The 13,795-nt window shown below is 38.8% G+C and overlaps 1 protein-coding gene across 12 annotated transcripts in view; it reads right to left on the bottom strand.

Annotated features, from left to right (window-relative positions):
* Positions 1–13,795, bottom strand: part of LOC308188017 (uncharacterized protein) — a 625,739-nt gene that overhangs the window by 377,121 nt on the left and 234,823 nt on the right. The window lies entirely within an intron of this gene.

A 13,795-nucleotide genomic window follows, 5' to 3' on the forward strand; every position in this document is an offset into this window, starting at 1 on the left:
GTCAAGAGCCATGGTTTCAGATGAGGTAATTGATAAAAGTATCTTTATATAACTCATGGGTAGGAACACTGGCCGGATTACTTCCAAGTGACAACATCTGAGTTACAGAGAAGGAAAGCCCTCTAGAAATTCACTAGAATTATTCAATCGATTATACCGAAAAACAGCTCTGGTTTGATTTCTGGTTTGTTTCTACTTTCCACATCAGTGGTTTATTTTGGGCTATTAGAAGAAAAGAAATTTCACTCTCTCCTCACCAACAAAACCTAAGAAGCACAGCAATTGTTTAGATGGTAAGAGCTCAAAGCAGGATTCAACTGGATGCTTGATATCTGGGAACTACCTGATGAAACCACTGTTTGTGTAGAAGGAAAACTGTATTACTTTGTTATATTTCCATAATGTATTTCTTTCCAACAATCCAGCTCTCCCATTCTTTCTGAAATCTGGATAATAATTATATCACCTACAACTCTAACAGTAAATTAAACAGTTCTGGGAATGTTGATAGAAATATTTGATTTTATAGTGTAGATGCTACCATGGTATCCAGGGAAAACAAACAAACAAACAAACAAACAAAACAAACAGCTGTTTCCCTTCCCTTTATGAAGCTTACAACTCCTGAAGACTGGATGAGCTGATGTAGGTATAAATCTTACTAAAGTCCATGCAAGTTTTTAATTCAGTTAATAGCATCAGTTTGCACTAACTGCTCTGGGAAATGTTTCCTATGCCCTTTGTATTTTTGACATTGAATGGCGGCACCAATATAGATAGGGTGTAGTACATTAGAAGGATGAATATCCAAATATTGCTTGTGATTTTCAGACAGAAAAGAAGCTAAATAAGGAGTCACAGATTCTAGATGATGTACCTCTTTCTTGCTACAGGTGTATGTCCTGGTTCTCAAGTGTCACCACACAGAGCTGGATAAAAAAAGCTAGGAGGAAATGTAATAGAACTATTTTCACTTCCTTCCCTGATTTTTTTTTAGTTTTTATATCTAGTATATCACTCAGCTGGCACCAGTTTCTTTTTTTTTTTTTCCCCTTTATAGTTGAGGGCAAGCAAAGGTCTTTCAGGAAGAGGATGCCCAATCATACTTTTCTCCCTTGGTCACAATTGTCAGGGCTGGAGAAGCCCAGGCAGAGTTGAAATAACCCTTGTAGAGTTGTTATAGAAATATAGAAACAACTGCAACATTTCCCTGCCATTAGAAGACCTCTCGCAACAGGGGCATGCTACAGAAGATAAATTTTCAGGAGTTTCACCTTTATAGGCAGGAAAAAAATCTCCCCTAAAAAACCTGTTGATCAGAGACAAAAACTATTTTAGGAAATTTCAGAAGACTGTCTGCAACCTTTAATTTAAAATCTGTTGCTATTGCGGGTACAACTTTCTTACAGTCCTGCTACCACTGCTATGGAGAGCCATTAAGAAAGAGCTTGGGAAATGCTTCTGAGTAGTGGCTCCTGCTCCTAAGCAGATCTAACATCCAGGGATTTGGACTCTGCACTTCTGCCAGGTATATCTGAAAAGACCATCCTTCTAACACGCACACATAAATACTCCCAGAGAGGGAGAAATTGGTGAAGCTCTGTTTACTGTCACAACGGCTGTGTCTTCACTAGTAAATTAAATCTGCTCATTCACACGCTCGGGCCCCATGGCCACTTGGCACAGCAGAGACATTACCTATGTTAGTAAATGCCTTGGCTACCATAAAACTGCAAGGAATTCACATACTGGAAATGGTCCCTGGACCATCCTAACAACAAAGCAATGACCAGAATTTGTTTGGAGATGGCGTTAAATGCAGCAGCTACACTGGGACTGGTAATGTTCTGACTGTTATTAGAATGGACAATTATATCCAGGAGCCAAGAATTTGCTCAAATACAGAGGCCACGAGCCAGCCTCAGAGTATCTCCGCTGACTTTTGTGGAGCTCCTCCATTAAATCTGTGTAAATGAGTAATGAACTCATGACCTGATAAAACTTGAGGATATGCTGAAGTTGTAGTAATGAGGAAGACAGATGAGTCAGGCAAACTGAGTTACTTGGTGTCCTGGGTCCGTTCAAACAAAATCTACATACTGCAGTGAAATCAACAAAAAAACATCTGGGGAGAAGAGATAGAGACCATATCAGCGCTGTGTCATGGGAGCTGCATCCTAGAACACAGTGACTCTAAGAAAACTTTGTGAGTTATATTGGATAAGCCACAGTGAATGCCACTGGGGTAAGAAATATTAGTGCACTCTTTACCACCTTTGCCCAAGGAATAAATGAGAACACAGAGACTGGATATAGGGAAACAATTTACCTCTGCAATATTTGTAATGCTGATAAAAGAAAACTGCATACATTTTTAATGGACACATTTAAATATATTATAAACATTGGAGAGGGGATAGGGAAATGCCAGACAAATGACTTTAAGACTGGATAAAACATTTTACAATAGCAGACTTAAGAAGTTCAGTCTGCTTACTTTATCAGAACACAAGAATGATAGTTGACTTGATGCCAGTGTATAAATACCTTCATGGGAAGAAAATATAGTGTATTAAAATAGCGTCTTTATTATTAAAGCAAGGAAAGACATAGATACAATGTTCAGAAAAACAAACAAACAAAAAGCAGAAATTGAAAGAAAAATTACACACATTTAAATTAATAAAAAAAGAAAAAAGAAAAAAGTCAACCCACTAAAGCAAACTAAAAAGGAAAACAGGGGATCCACCATGCTTAAAGTTTTCAGATCGTTACTAGTTACGTTCCTTGCATTCTTGTCAAATATGAGTAATAATTCAGTTAGCCCTAACCCTGGGCTCAGTACAAGGGTAATTGGCTGAAGCGTAATAACAGTTAGGAGATAGTATAACAGCAGAGATGATAAAATGGTTCCTTCCAACCTGAAGCACTGAATCCAAAGCCTGTCCTCTTCTCCATGGCTGGCACCCCTAACTGCTTTTGCATTCATACAACTCTGTATGCAGATTTCACATATCCACAATAGGTGACTAACTCAAGAGCGGAAATTTGCTGTCAATTCTGCACTCTTACTTAAGATGTTTAGAAAGAGGGAAGGATGAATCAGAACCCTCTCCTTACTATTTTGAAAATAATACTCTTGTTCAATGTCTTCGTGATCAATAATAGTGCTATAACACATTGGAGAGGGGAAAAAATCAGCAGAGGAAATACTAAGACAACTTTAGCAATAGTTACCAGAAAAATGCTCTTTCAGTGGCTTTTACATACTTTGTAAACATACTGTTTCCAAGCCCTCTGTTGACTAGAACAACAAAACCTGTAGCTAGTCCTATTTATTGGGCTGAGCAACAGCAGTAACAACAGCAACATCTTTTCTTTTCCCTTCCAGAAAGCAGCAATGTCAGCTAGAATTGGCAGCATGCTGAAGACAAAGTGAAACCCCAAACAGCTGAGAGACATCTGTTGATATTCTTCATGCTGTTATACCTAGGGGTTTCTTTCCCTGGAATTGTGTGCAAACCTTGCCAGCTTCATGCTGCTATGTGAAACCAGGAATGAGGCAGGTTACAGTGACCTAATAGTTCAATAACTTTTTACTCTGCCTTCTTTCTTGAGATTACCTTTCCAGAACAACAGTATGCATTTCAATAGAAATGATGACTTTTTTTTTTTTTAATGTCTTCATTGTAACCTTTTTATGGATTTTTTTTCTCCCTGATCTCTTTGCTCTTTGCTATCAATGCTACTCTCCACTGGCAGTAGAGAACATTTGATGGGGGTGAGCAATTGGCTTTGGGACATTTGAGATGCAAGGAAGAAATGTTTCAGTTCTAGGCAATTTTTACTGAAAATAAAGAATATAATTCAGAAATAAAACCTTGACTGATCCAGAGAACAATCTTCTAGCAGACTGACTTTGTTTCTAGCATGACCATATAATGTATAGAATATTACAGAAGGGTCAGATCCAGCCACTTCACTGGAGAGAAATTCTACAGATTTCAGTGGGAACTTGGTACTTAATGCATTATTTAATATTAATGAAGGAGGTAAAATCAGTTCTATAACAAGTAGATATATTTTAAAAGAAATGGATTAGCATTAGTAAGCATTACAAACAAGAAATTAGGGTTTGAATGTGGGGAGTTGGTTATTACTACATATGAAAGGAATTCAGAAGATAGAGAAGTTTAAAACAGACCATGATAGATACGGAGTATACAAGTTAGTAGAGAAAGATAAGAAGCATATATAGACAAGAGAAACTGTACTGGGCAATGAAGAGATTATCTTAAATTTCTTGAAGAAAGAAGGCCTGAATGAGGGCAGAGTGACATGTTCAGAACAGAAGTTCTGAATTGAGCTCTTGCACTTCTGATAGACAAGGATAAGGTAAAATTTCAATTGGAAAGAAGTCAAGTAACAAAATAGAAACCTGTGCTGAAGACTAAAGGAGGAGTGGATCCTGGAGAAAGAAAATCAGAATCAAAATTTTAGCATTACACTTTGTGTTAGGAGACAAGACAGTAACACTCAAAATGCCTTTGAGAGAGTTTGAAAGATTGAGATGGAAAGGAAAGATTGCAGAAGCTAAGGAAATTAGCATAGCAGAGAAGTGAGGAAAAAGTCAATGGGAAGAATGACCTAGAATAAAGACATGCTAGTGGATGATTTGCATCAGGACTACACAAAAGTCTATCTGCTTCCAACACAGGGGTAGTACACAAGCAGAGGAGATCACTCACAATTTCAACAAAAATACAAGCTGGCAGACAGAGTTTTTAAAATAAGGTGACTGTAATATGCACCTAGACTGTGACTTTTTAAAATGGCAAGCTTGTCATCTTCCATTAAACATCTTTTGAAATGAAGTACCTCGAGGCAATATATTCATGAGTGACCAGGTATCCTTTAAAGTATATTGCAATAATAAGGTATTAGAACTGAAAGATAGACTGGAAGAGGATTGAACAGCAATGAAATAATAAAAAAGTATAAAAGAACTATAGGAGAAAGGTACCGTTGGCCAAAAGGAAGTCAAAAGCACAACAACAGAAAGAAACAATGAAAACGAAGCCTTAATCAGGGAGAACAATTGGGGTTTTGACTGAAATTCATAGAACGAGAGACTGTAGCAAAGACTATATTAAAGAGGAGCCCAAAGAAATAATAAAAAACAATGAAGACATTAAACGCTTCAGATCAGATTTCTGAATTACTGTTCTTAAAGGAGAATCAAAGCTTGCTTTAATTAATTTTGTTTTATGTTGTGGTGGTGGTGTTTTTATTTTTTATTTTTCTTTTTATGGTAAAACTGAATAACAAAATATCCAACCTTTTTGATTTTCATATACCATTTTTCTTCAATTTATTTTCAAGGACAAAGTGGAAATGCAAAAAGGAGGGATACTGCATTTTCAAACAAAATAAAATGTTATTTTAATTCTTAAAACTAGAGTACCTGGTTACTTCCTGAGCTTTTCAAACCAAAAATTTTGTAAAATGTTTAAAATCTTTCTAACAGGGATACAAAGATGAATATATAAGAGATTAAAGATAAACTACACGTTTGAAAATTACCAGACTTGGAAAGTAAAAGAAGCAAAGGCTTCACTCCTTGGAGGTTAGAATATAGCATGGACAACCATGGCATTCAATGAGCAGCAAATTGGTAGAATGTAGTTTTCCAGCCTTAACACTCTGGTAGATCTCTCAAATAGGCCAAAAAAAAAAAAAAAAAAAGGCAATGAAATCAACTCTTATGCTAGTAGGCCGTGACATACTGGCATTTTTACGAAGGTAAGGCAGGGAAGATTGTGCTCCTATCAGAATGTTGTGAGTTTTTTGTTTTGATTTGATTTTTGACAGTCAATAACAGCTACTATAAGGTACAAAAAGTCTGTTTTGCATACACCAAGGTTGGAACCAGGATGCATCCTGATTACCCCTGTTCTGCAAATAGATTTTGTTTTTGAAAGGGTCTGGGCTGTAACACACAAGTGTGAAATACATGAGAAGAGCTCACACGGTTTAGAGACAGGAAACTGCCTACACTTCCATGGAGACAAATGGAAAGGTAATTATACAGAAGAACAAAGGGATTTATGTAAATGTATCTGGGTATGTTAGGTGAACTTTTCAGTGACTGCAACTCCCATGCAGGGGAATTCAACATTTAAAGACTCCCTCCCAACACTCCCTTTTTAATCTTGTCTTTTTCACAGATTTCTGGCTTTAATTGCGCAGATCTTAGACCTTAAGGATGTTGTTTTCTGTTAATTATGGTATACAATGCTGACATGAGGTCAGAACTTAATTAATTTCAGTTCTTTGACTACTTAAAAGGCAACAGAAGAGGGGAGAAAATGAATACTTTATGTCTTCTGAAAAACCAACAACAATCACTTTAAATAAAAAGACCTTCTGTCTCCAGGAGTAACAAAAATATAGTGTACAGAAATAGATGGCACACTTTGTGACTGTGTGAATTTTTTATGAAGATATATTTCCACATTTGCTTCTCCCAGATCATGTGAGTTACAAGCATGGTTTCTGATTAGTATCCTATTTTTGTGGCACTGACTGCATATTGCTAATTCCAGTTTTAAATAATGTATCCTTAAGTGGCGTGTGTGTGTTTACATCACACAAACCCATCAGTAGAAAAGAATTTGAGTCTAATTGATCCAGTCTGACAGCCACAAAATACAATATTACATTGGAATACACAATTGGTGCATTTGTCTACATTTCCCTACCCTAAGAAAATAACGTTCTGGGCTTCCAGTCTAAATCTGTAGTAAGCATTATCAATAAAAGGCAAGAGAGTTATGCCACTCGGTAACAATTTTCATCGGAAAGTAGCTTTTTCAAAAAAATATTTCTGTATGTGAAAATATTTGCTTTCTTTATAAATAACTTGGAACTGTTATACTAGGAAACTGTTGGTAAAATACAAGCTTTCCAAACAGTTACATTCTGGATTATTGTCCTATCTTAGATCTTTGATCTCCGCATCAAATTGTCATGGTATCATGAAGACAGTTTGTTTTATGATTCTGTTCATTCCTATGAATCCAATCCTGTGCTAAAGCTGTGTGACTACCATGAAGAGTGTCTAAAACGAACACTATAATGCAACCTGGGTACTGCAGTTCCAGCTGGGAGACTGGCTTGTTAAAAACAGAAGGCAAATGAGCTATTGAGGGAGCAGATGTTATTTTTTCCTGAAAAGCTAAAAATCTAAGGAGAAAAAAAAAAAAAAAGCACAGAAGAGTGAGGGATGGAAAAAAACAAACAAAAAAAAAGCAACAGATCAATACTTTAAAAACTATCTCTAGTGCTGGGTACCAATAGATGGATAGATTGTCTTTTCCTGTCAGTTGGAAAGACATTTTAAAAGTATTATTGCTCACAAATACATTCTCTGCCAGACTAATATTCCACCAGCCTTTTGGGTCTGCCAAGAAAACCCCAGACATGTCATGGCATTTCTCTCTCATATTTCCTCCCTTTCTCTCTTCCCCTCTCTCTGCCTTCCTTTTCTTCTTTCTCCCACTCTCTTCCTTTCTTTCTGTTTTCCCCCCTCACTCCCCCTTCCCTCTTATATTTTCCTAAATAAAATATCATCTTTATTGAATTGTTTTCTGCCTGTGTACTTGTGCATACAGGATGTGAGTAGTACCATTACCTGTTCAAAATAGCATAGTATTGCTTCCAGCAAAAACTGGAAGCAGCAGCAAGATGGAGGATGAAGAGTCAGAGAAGAAAGTGCACCCAAACAGGTGTTAGCCATGGTTAATGAATAAAAAACTTGTCTGGTAAATGCACATACATGACATTAGATGGCAAGAGGTGCTGTGCTTGAATGTTGCCATTGTACCTATTTGTAGGCCACAGAAGTGTCTTTTGACAGTCCTAGACTTAGCAACTGGCCAGAAAAGTTGCACATATTGTCCTTGGCTGAGATGGATGGTGCCTAAGGTTGGGCACAGGCAGTCTACTGATTCAGCACGCATGGTGGAGATGAGCTGACAAAGGCTCATACCTTAGGATCTGTTTGCCATAAATGTAGCTCTTCCAGTGTGAGAGCAAACCCAGTACACCACGTCCTGATGTTATCATGTGAGCAATCTGAGCACCAACAGAGTAAAACAGGGAAAAGCTGCAGCCTCCAGGTCATGTGCTGACAGACGGTGGCAGCTTCTCCCAGGCAGTCACCATGAGAGCTGGGGGTACCCTGAGTGGTGTCTGGAAGGGCCACATCTTACCGCGTGCGTGTGGTGCCCTCCTGATCAGCTTCAGAGGAAGGGCTGGTCTGGGCTTGATGGACAGGCAGTTTGGTTTTGAAGATGATGTTGGAGCACTATGACAGGACCAAGGAGAGACAAGGCACAGAAACAGCAGATTCAGCATTCACAAGCAAAACCACGCACCACGTAAATAGGCACGAGGCATACAGCAAGCTCCAGTTGCAAGCATTTCATGGTAATTTCAGCACAGAGACAAGGCACGCACATGAACTGTTCTCTCCCCCATACCAGCACAATTGGAGCCTGCTTCTATGCCTCTCTGATTCATAAACAAAACCTAGCGTAAAGCACAGATACAGACAGTTTACCAGACTGGGGCCTGTACTGACTCCTTTCCATCAAAATCATGATTTCACCCTTTTCATACACTTCCTCATTTCACAGTCTTGGCTGTCTTAGTGACCATGCCTGAAAATAACAAAGCAAGGTACAACTTTTCTGTCCCAAACCAATACACACCACAAATCCCCTTCTCTTTCATTTCCAGTCCCTCCATAGCTCAGGCAAACACTAATTATTGACCACGGACAAATTTCCAGCCCTTAATGCAATAAGATAAAGGAAAGGGAATTAATATTTTACAAATTCCAGTTGACAGCCCTGGCCATTTTTTACTGGATTTGTATTCCACTGGAAATAACCTTTTAAAATCTATAATGGTGTTTGAAATCTTTCCATATTTCTGACAAAAATAACCTTACGCGAATAAATGGGATTCATCATAACCAGGCATGTGATCATTTTTTATAATTTCTTGCAGAAACACCCCACTGGCTTATTGGTGCTACCACTGTCTGATTCTGAATTCCTGATTCTGAAGACCAGTATGTGCAGTTCCTTTCCTTTCCCTTCCCTCTAGTATTTTATATGGTCTAATTACCAGTAAGACCATACTCAAGAAATGAAAGCCTATATTCAAGCTGAGGCAACAGATAACCTTGAAGACCGCTACAGATTTTGAAAGGATTAGGGGAGAAAAAACTGCGAAGCGAACTTTTGAATCAAATATTTTGAGCTAGAGCTATGAAAAAGGAATCCAGCTCATTCTAAACACCATCTGTTTGCTGAGTGTACTTGCATATTTTCAATTGCTTTATTCCACAAACTGCTATTTACTTCCCTGAAATGTCCCTCGGTGTGAAGATAACATCTCATAATAAGATGCTTCCATTTTGGGGCTACTGTTTGTGGGCTGTGCAGTGATATTAGGATTACCAAACTTCTCCAGAATCTGAAGAGAGCAAACAAAACAATTAGTGAAACTTTAAAAACTAGTGAAAAATATGCTCTCCTCTGTGAGAGGAACAGTAAAGGGGAAATTACAAAAATAATGATAATTTAGACATTATATCTGTCATCATGTGTACTTCCAACTTTGTATTTTTCCCCCATGCCTACAGTTTCTATTTTTTTGATAATTACAACTAGCTGGCACTGCATGTGTTCTGACATGAATGCTAAAATTAAAAGTTTCCTTCCGAAAACATTACTTTCTGTTTATTTACTAACTTTCTAAAGACTCTTCCTTTTTCTCTCCCCTTTTAAGATTTCATTATTGAAGCAAACTGAGAAGTTATCAAAAACGATATATAGAGGCACCGCTTACAGCTCCAAAGAGTAATCTGAGTCGGATTGCGCTTTAGAAAGCAGGGATTCATCTGCTTTCTATAAAACATAGCATGCACAGTATGCCCCCCAAAATTACAGTGCCTAAGTATGACCTCTTGAATGTCTGCCTGTGCCAGCATGATTGTCTGTGTTGGGGAGAACCCCATAGAGACAGGGATCTGCTTTCACAGTGTGAGCTACAAATGATGTCCTACATTAGCCCACTTTCACGTAGATACTGTTCTCTTTTCTGGACCATCAACAATAACACAGAAACATTTTGCAGACAGTATAGTATTTTTCTCTGCCTGTCAGCTTCCGTTTTGACATTTTTATTCCCTAGGGTAGTGGGTAATGGAGAGGGTCCTACAGACTGCATGATACTTGTGAACCATGGATCAGGAATATCTAAGACATACATTTTGAGACCCTTATGCAGAAAAGTGAGCCCTTAGTCTTTCAGAAAGTCCTGTCTGAGCCCAGTAAGTGGCTGTTACTGAGGTGTGTAATAGCGTTATTGTCAAGAATCTACTTATTGACGAGCTAACCATACCTGCTTGAGTCAAAACTACAGTAGTCTAAGAGCACAGTCATGACACCTGAAACAATTGCTGTAAGAAACTGTTTTCACAACGAAAGCACTTGCAAAGCCAGAAAATGATGGAAAGTTTCCTGTTCTATGAAGTGAATTTATATACATATATCAATGCAAACATGTGATGTAGTAATTTTATTGTGTATAGAACATAACTACTGATGTATAGTGTAGTCAGTTGGAACATACTGCAAATGAATGATGATGATGCTAGCAGATAAGGAAAATGTCTTTATGCTGTTATATAATCAGCTTGATCAAGTTACATTAACACATTGGTGCTGTTTTGGGCTCAGTGCTATTAGCAGAGAAAGCACTTAAAAATATTCTGACACTTATCTTCTCCAGTTACGTTAACCCATTCACTGTTCCATTAGAAGTTAATGTATGAACTTAATTTATTTTTGTATCGTTACACTAACGGTCTTCAGAGAGGGAAGGGTTGATTAGATATTTTTTTGCTTTGGCTGTTTTTTCTTGTCCCCTCATGCCCCCTTGCTTGACATGTTTTCTTTAATTACTTGGCTTATTTATATCGTACTGGTACCTGCTGGAACTGAGGCCCGATAGACCAAAGGCAGTGAAGGTCAATAAAACAATGCTAGGAAGCTTTCAGATTCCACTCATCGATCAGCAAATACACTGAGCATTTCAGTCTATATTGACACCTTCCCTCCCATCCCTCAAAAAAAACCCAAGCCCCTCACTCACCCTACTCACATAAAATGTGCTTCTAGGCATATAGCAACATCAGCTTCAACACAGAGCAGATTGGCGCTAGACACGATTTTAAATCCTCATGGAAGGAAATATCCAAAAAGCTCTTTTGAGATCCATTAGCCACTGACATGTTAGATTCCTGGAAGAGTGAGGTTTCATAGCTAGTCTCTTTCACTGCTTGGGGATGCAGTGGAAATATGTTACTTTTTGGTCATCCAGTTTGATTTGGTTTTCCTCTTCTGATTTTGGAGCGGTACAAGTTTTTTCAGGTTTGCCACTGCTGGCCAAGAAGGACCCTACCAAACTGTTGAACCCTCACAGTCAATCAGCTCCCTCCAGTGAGCAATCTGAGACACTCATGGCCTGAGGGATGGGATTTCTCAAACAGCCTCTTTCAGCCTTGGCATCACTCTATTCCCTCCAAATTCAATAAGAATTTTGGTTACAAAAGAAATGGGCAGAAAGACTAAGGTTGAAAGCTTTTGAAAAATGTCATTCATCGTGTCACCTCTCTTCCATTAGGCTTTGAGTCAGATCCTCACCTTGTGTAAACTAGAATAGCATCATTGTTTTGAAGGGAGCTGCACCGATTTACACAGCAGAGGTCCTGTCTTCGTCTAATTAAAAAGCAGTTTCTTGACCTCTTTAGAGGATATAGGACCTTCATAATGAAGGCTTAGGGACCAAGCGTCCTAGTAAAATGTAATTGTTTCAAAGCAATGAAACATTGTCTTTGGACATCAGGAATCTGCTGAGAACAAGTCTGACACTGACCTGCACATCAGGCACATATGTGAGAAGCTGCATATATGCAGAACCTGACAAAGATCCCAGACTGGCTTTGAGTGAGTGGAGCCAGCTCTAAAAAAAAACAGTAGCTACATTAGCGTAGGACTCAGCAGGGTTTGTTAGTATGCTGAAACAGCTGCCTGCACTCTGAATGAGATAGCCCAAGTTTGCAGGCTATATGGCGCTGTGCTGTGCAATGCACACGTTCTCACTGGCAACAGTGAGAAATTCCATTACGCAGATCTGGCCCTCTACAATTTCTATGCCTTTGCTACTCTTAGGTGAATAAGACTAAGCAGCTGCTTACCTGTGTGATCTCACATTCTTAAGAGACGCTAATCATCACTGCATCCCAACAGTGTTGCCTTTGCGACACTGGACCCAAAGCCTTGCCATTGCTCTGAATGGACCCACAGCAACTGAAAAATAAAATCTTGTTCTAACCTCTTCTTCTGGAAAAAAAAAAAAAAAGTCTTAGAAAACCGAGGGACTGATCCATCAGGGTGTTTAGCTACTGCATTCCTCAAAGTGCCCAGCACCCATTGATACCAAAGCGTTCTGACTTGGAAATCAATGGGAGCAAGGAACTGAAACTGGCCCTAGGAAACCTAGGGGCTGGAGACTAAGCAATTTACTCAAGTTTTCACAGAAAGTTTGTGGCAGAACAAGAAATTCGAGTGAGATCTCTTGAGAACTAAACCTAACACTCTTTTCCCCAGGACCGTCCTTGCCGTCTCTGTATACCTCAAGGGAAATGTCTGAAAAAATGCAGCACATTACTCACTGCTCTCTAAAATGATTCCATGTTCTTGTCAGTTGCTATATCTTTCTTTATGAAAATCAGTCTCTCATCATCTAACCAGCCCTGGAGCTCTCTCTGCATAGATTGTCAAAACCGAGCCTTGACTCTCTCTTTTGCCTTTGAAGATAAGACAGCATGGTCTTATTGCAATATCTAACTGCCTAAATTTCCTAATGTGCTGAGCCAGGGGCTGGTCTACATTTCCTTCTCCTCCCTCCCCCTCTTTCTGTTGTTATTGCTGTTATATGAAAATGTTTGAAGACTGACCTAATACCCAGTGAAGTCCATGGGACGACCCATTGACTTGACGAGAAAATGGATCCAATATACAACAGACAATTTCAGAAGCAATCTAACTTAATTCAATTTAGGATAAATTTAATTTAAGCTAATTTGTATTACCTATGTATCAGAACTAGAGGTACTACAAACCAGTCCACATCATGTAATAACACAGGATGGCTCAGAGACTTTGCCCCTCCCACCAGGCTAGCATCATTGAGTTAACTATGACACTGGGAGCAAAGTACTCATGTCAAAGTAGCACTGCCCTCGGCCTAATGATTCCCCCAAGAGGCAAGGCTCATTAGCCTGTGCACTGTGCCATAGTAATGTGCCATTATCTGGGGTACTTCCATGCTGTCAAACCTGTCTATAAAACCAGAAATGCCCTATGGAGCTAATAGACATGAGCCATTTCCCTCATCCCCATTAGAATTCAGGGTCTCACTCAATCCCTTTTGTTAATCTCTGATAAAAAGGTGGGAATCGGTGCATAGCTGGTCAGCCCTCTCTGGTCATTATGGCAGCAAAGCAGTCAAAGAGCCTCATAGCAAAACTACTTCTCTGAAGGCCAATATATCTTCCTATACCTGTACAGCAAGTTCTGCTGTGCATGAATTATCTCACTCTGTACCTGAGAAGTTCATACTTTAGGATATAAACTATTTATCAGGTATCAGTTAC

This window comes from Anser brachyrhynchus (assembly GCF_964034855.1).
Source record: "Anser brachyrhynchus genome assembly, chromosome: 1".
Classification (NCBI taxonomy): domain Eukaryota; kingdom Metazoa; phylum Chordata; class Aves; order Anseriformes; family Anatidae; genus Anser; species Anser brachyrhynchus.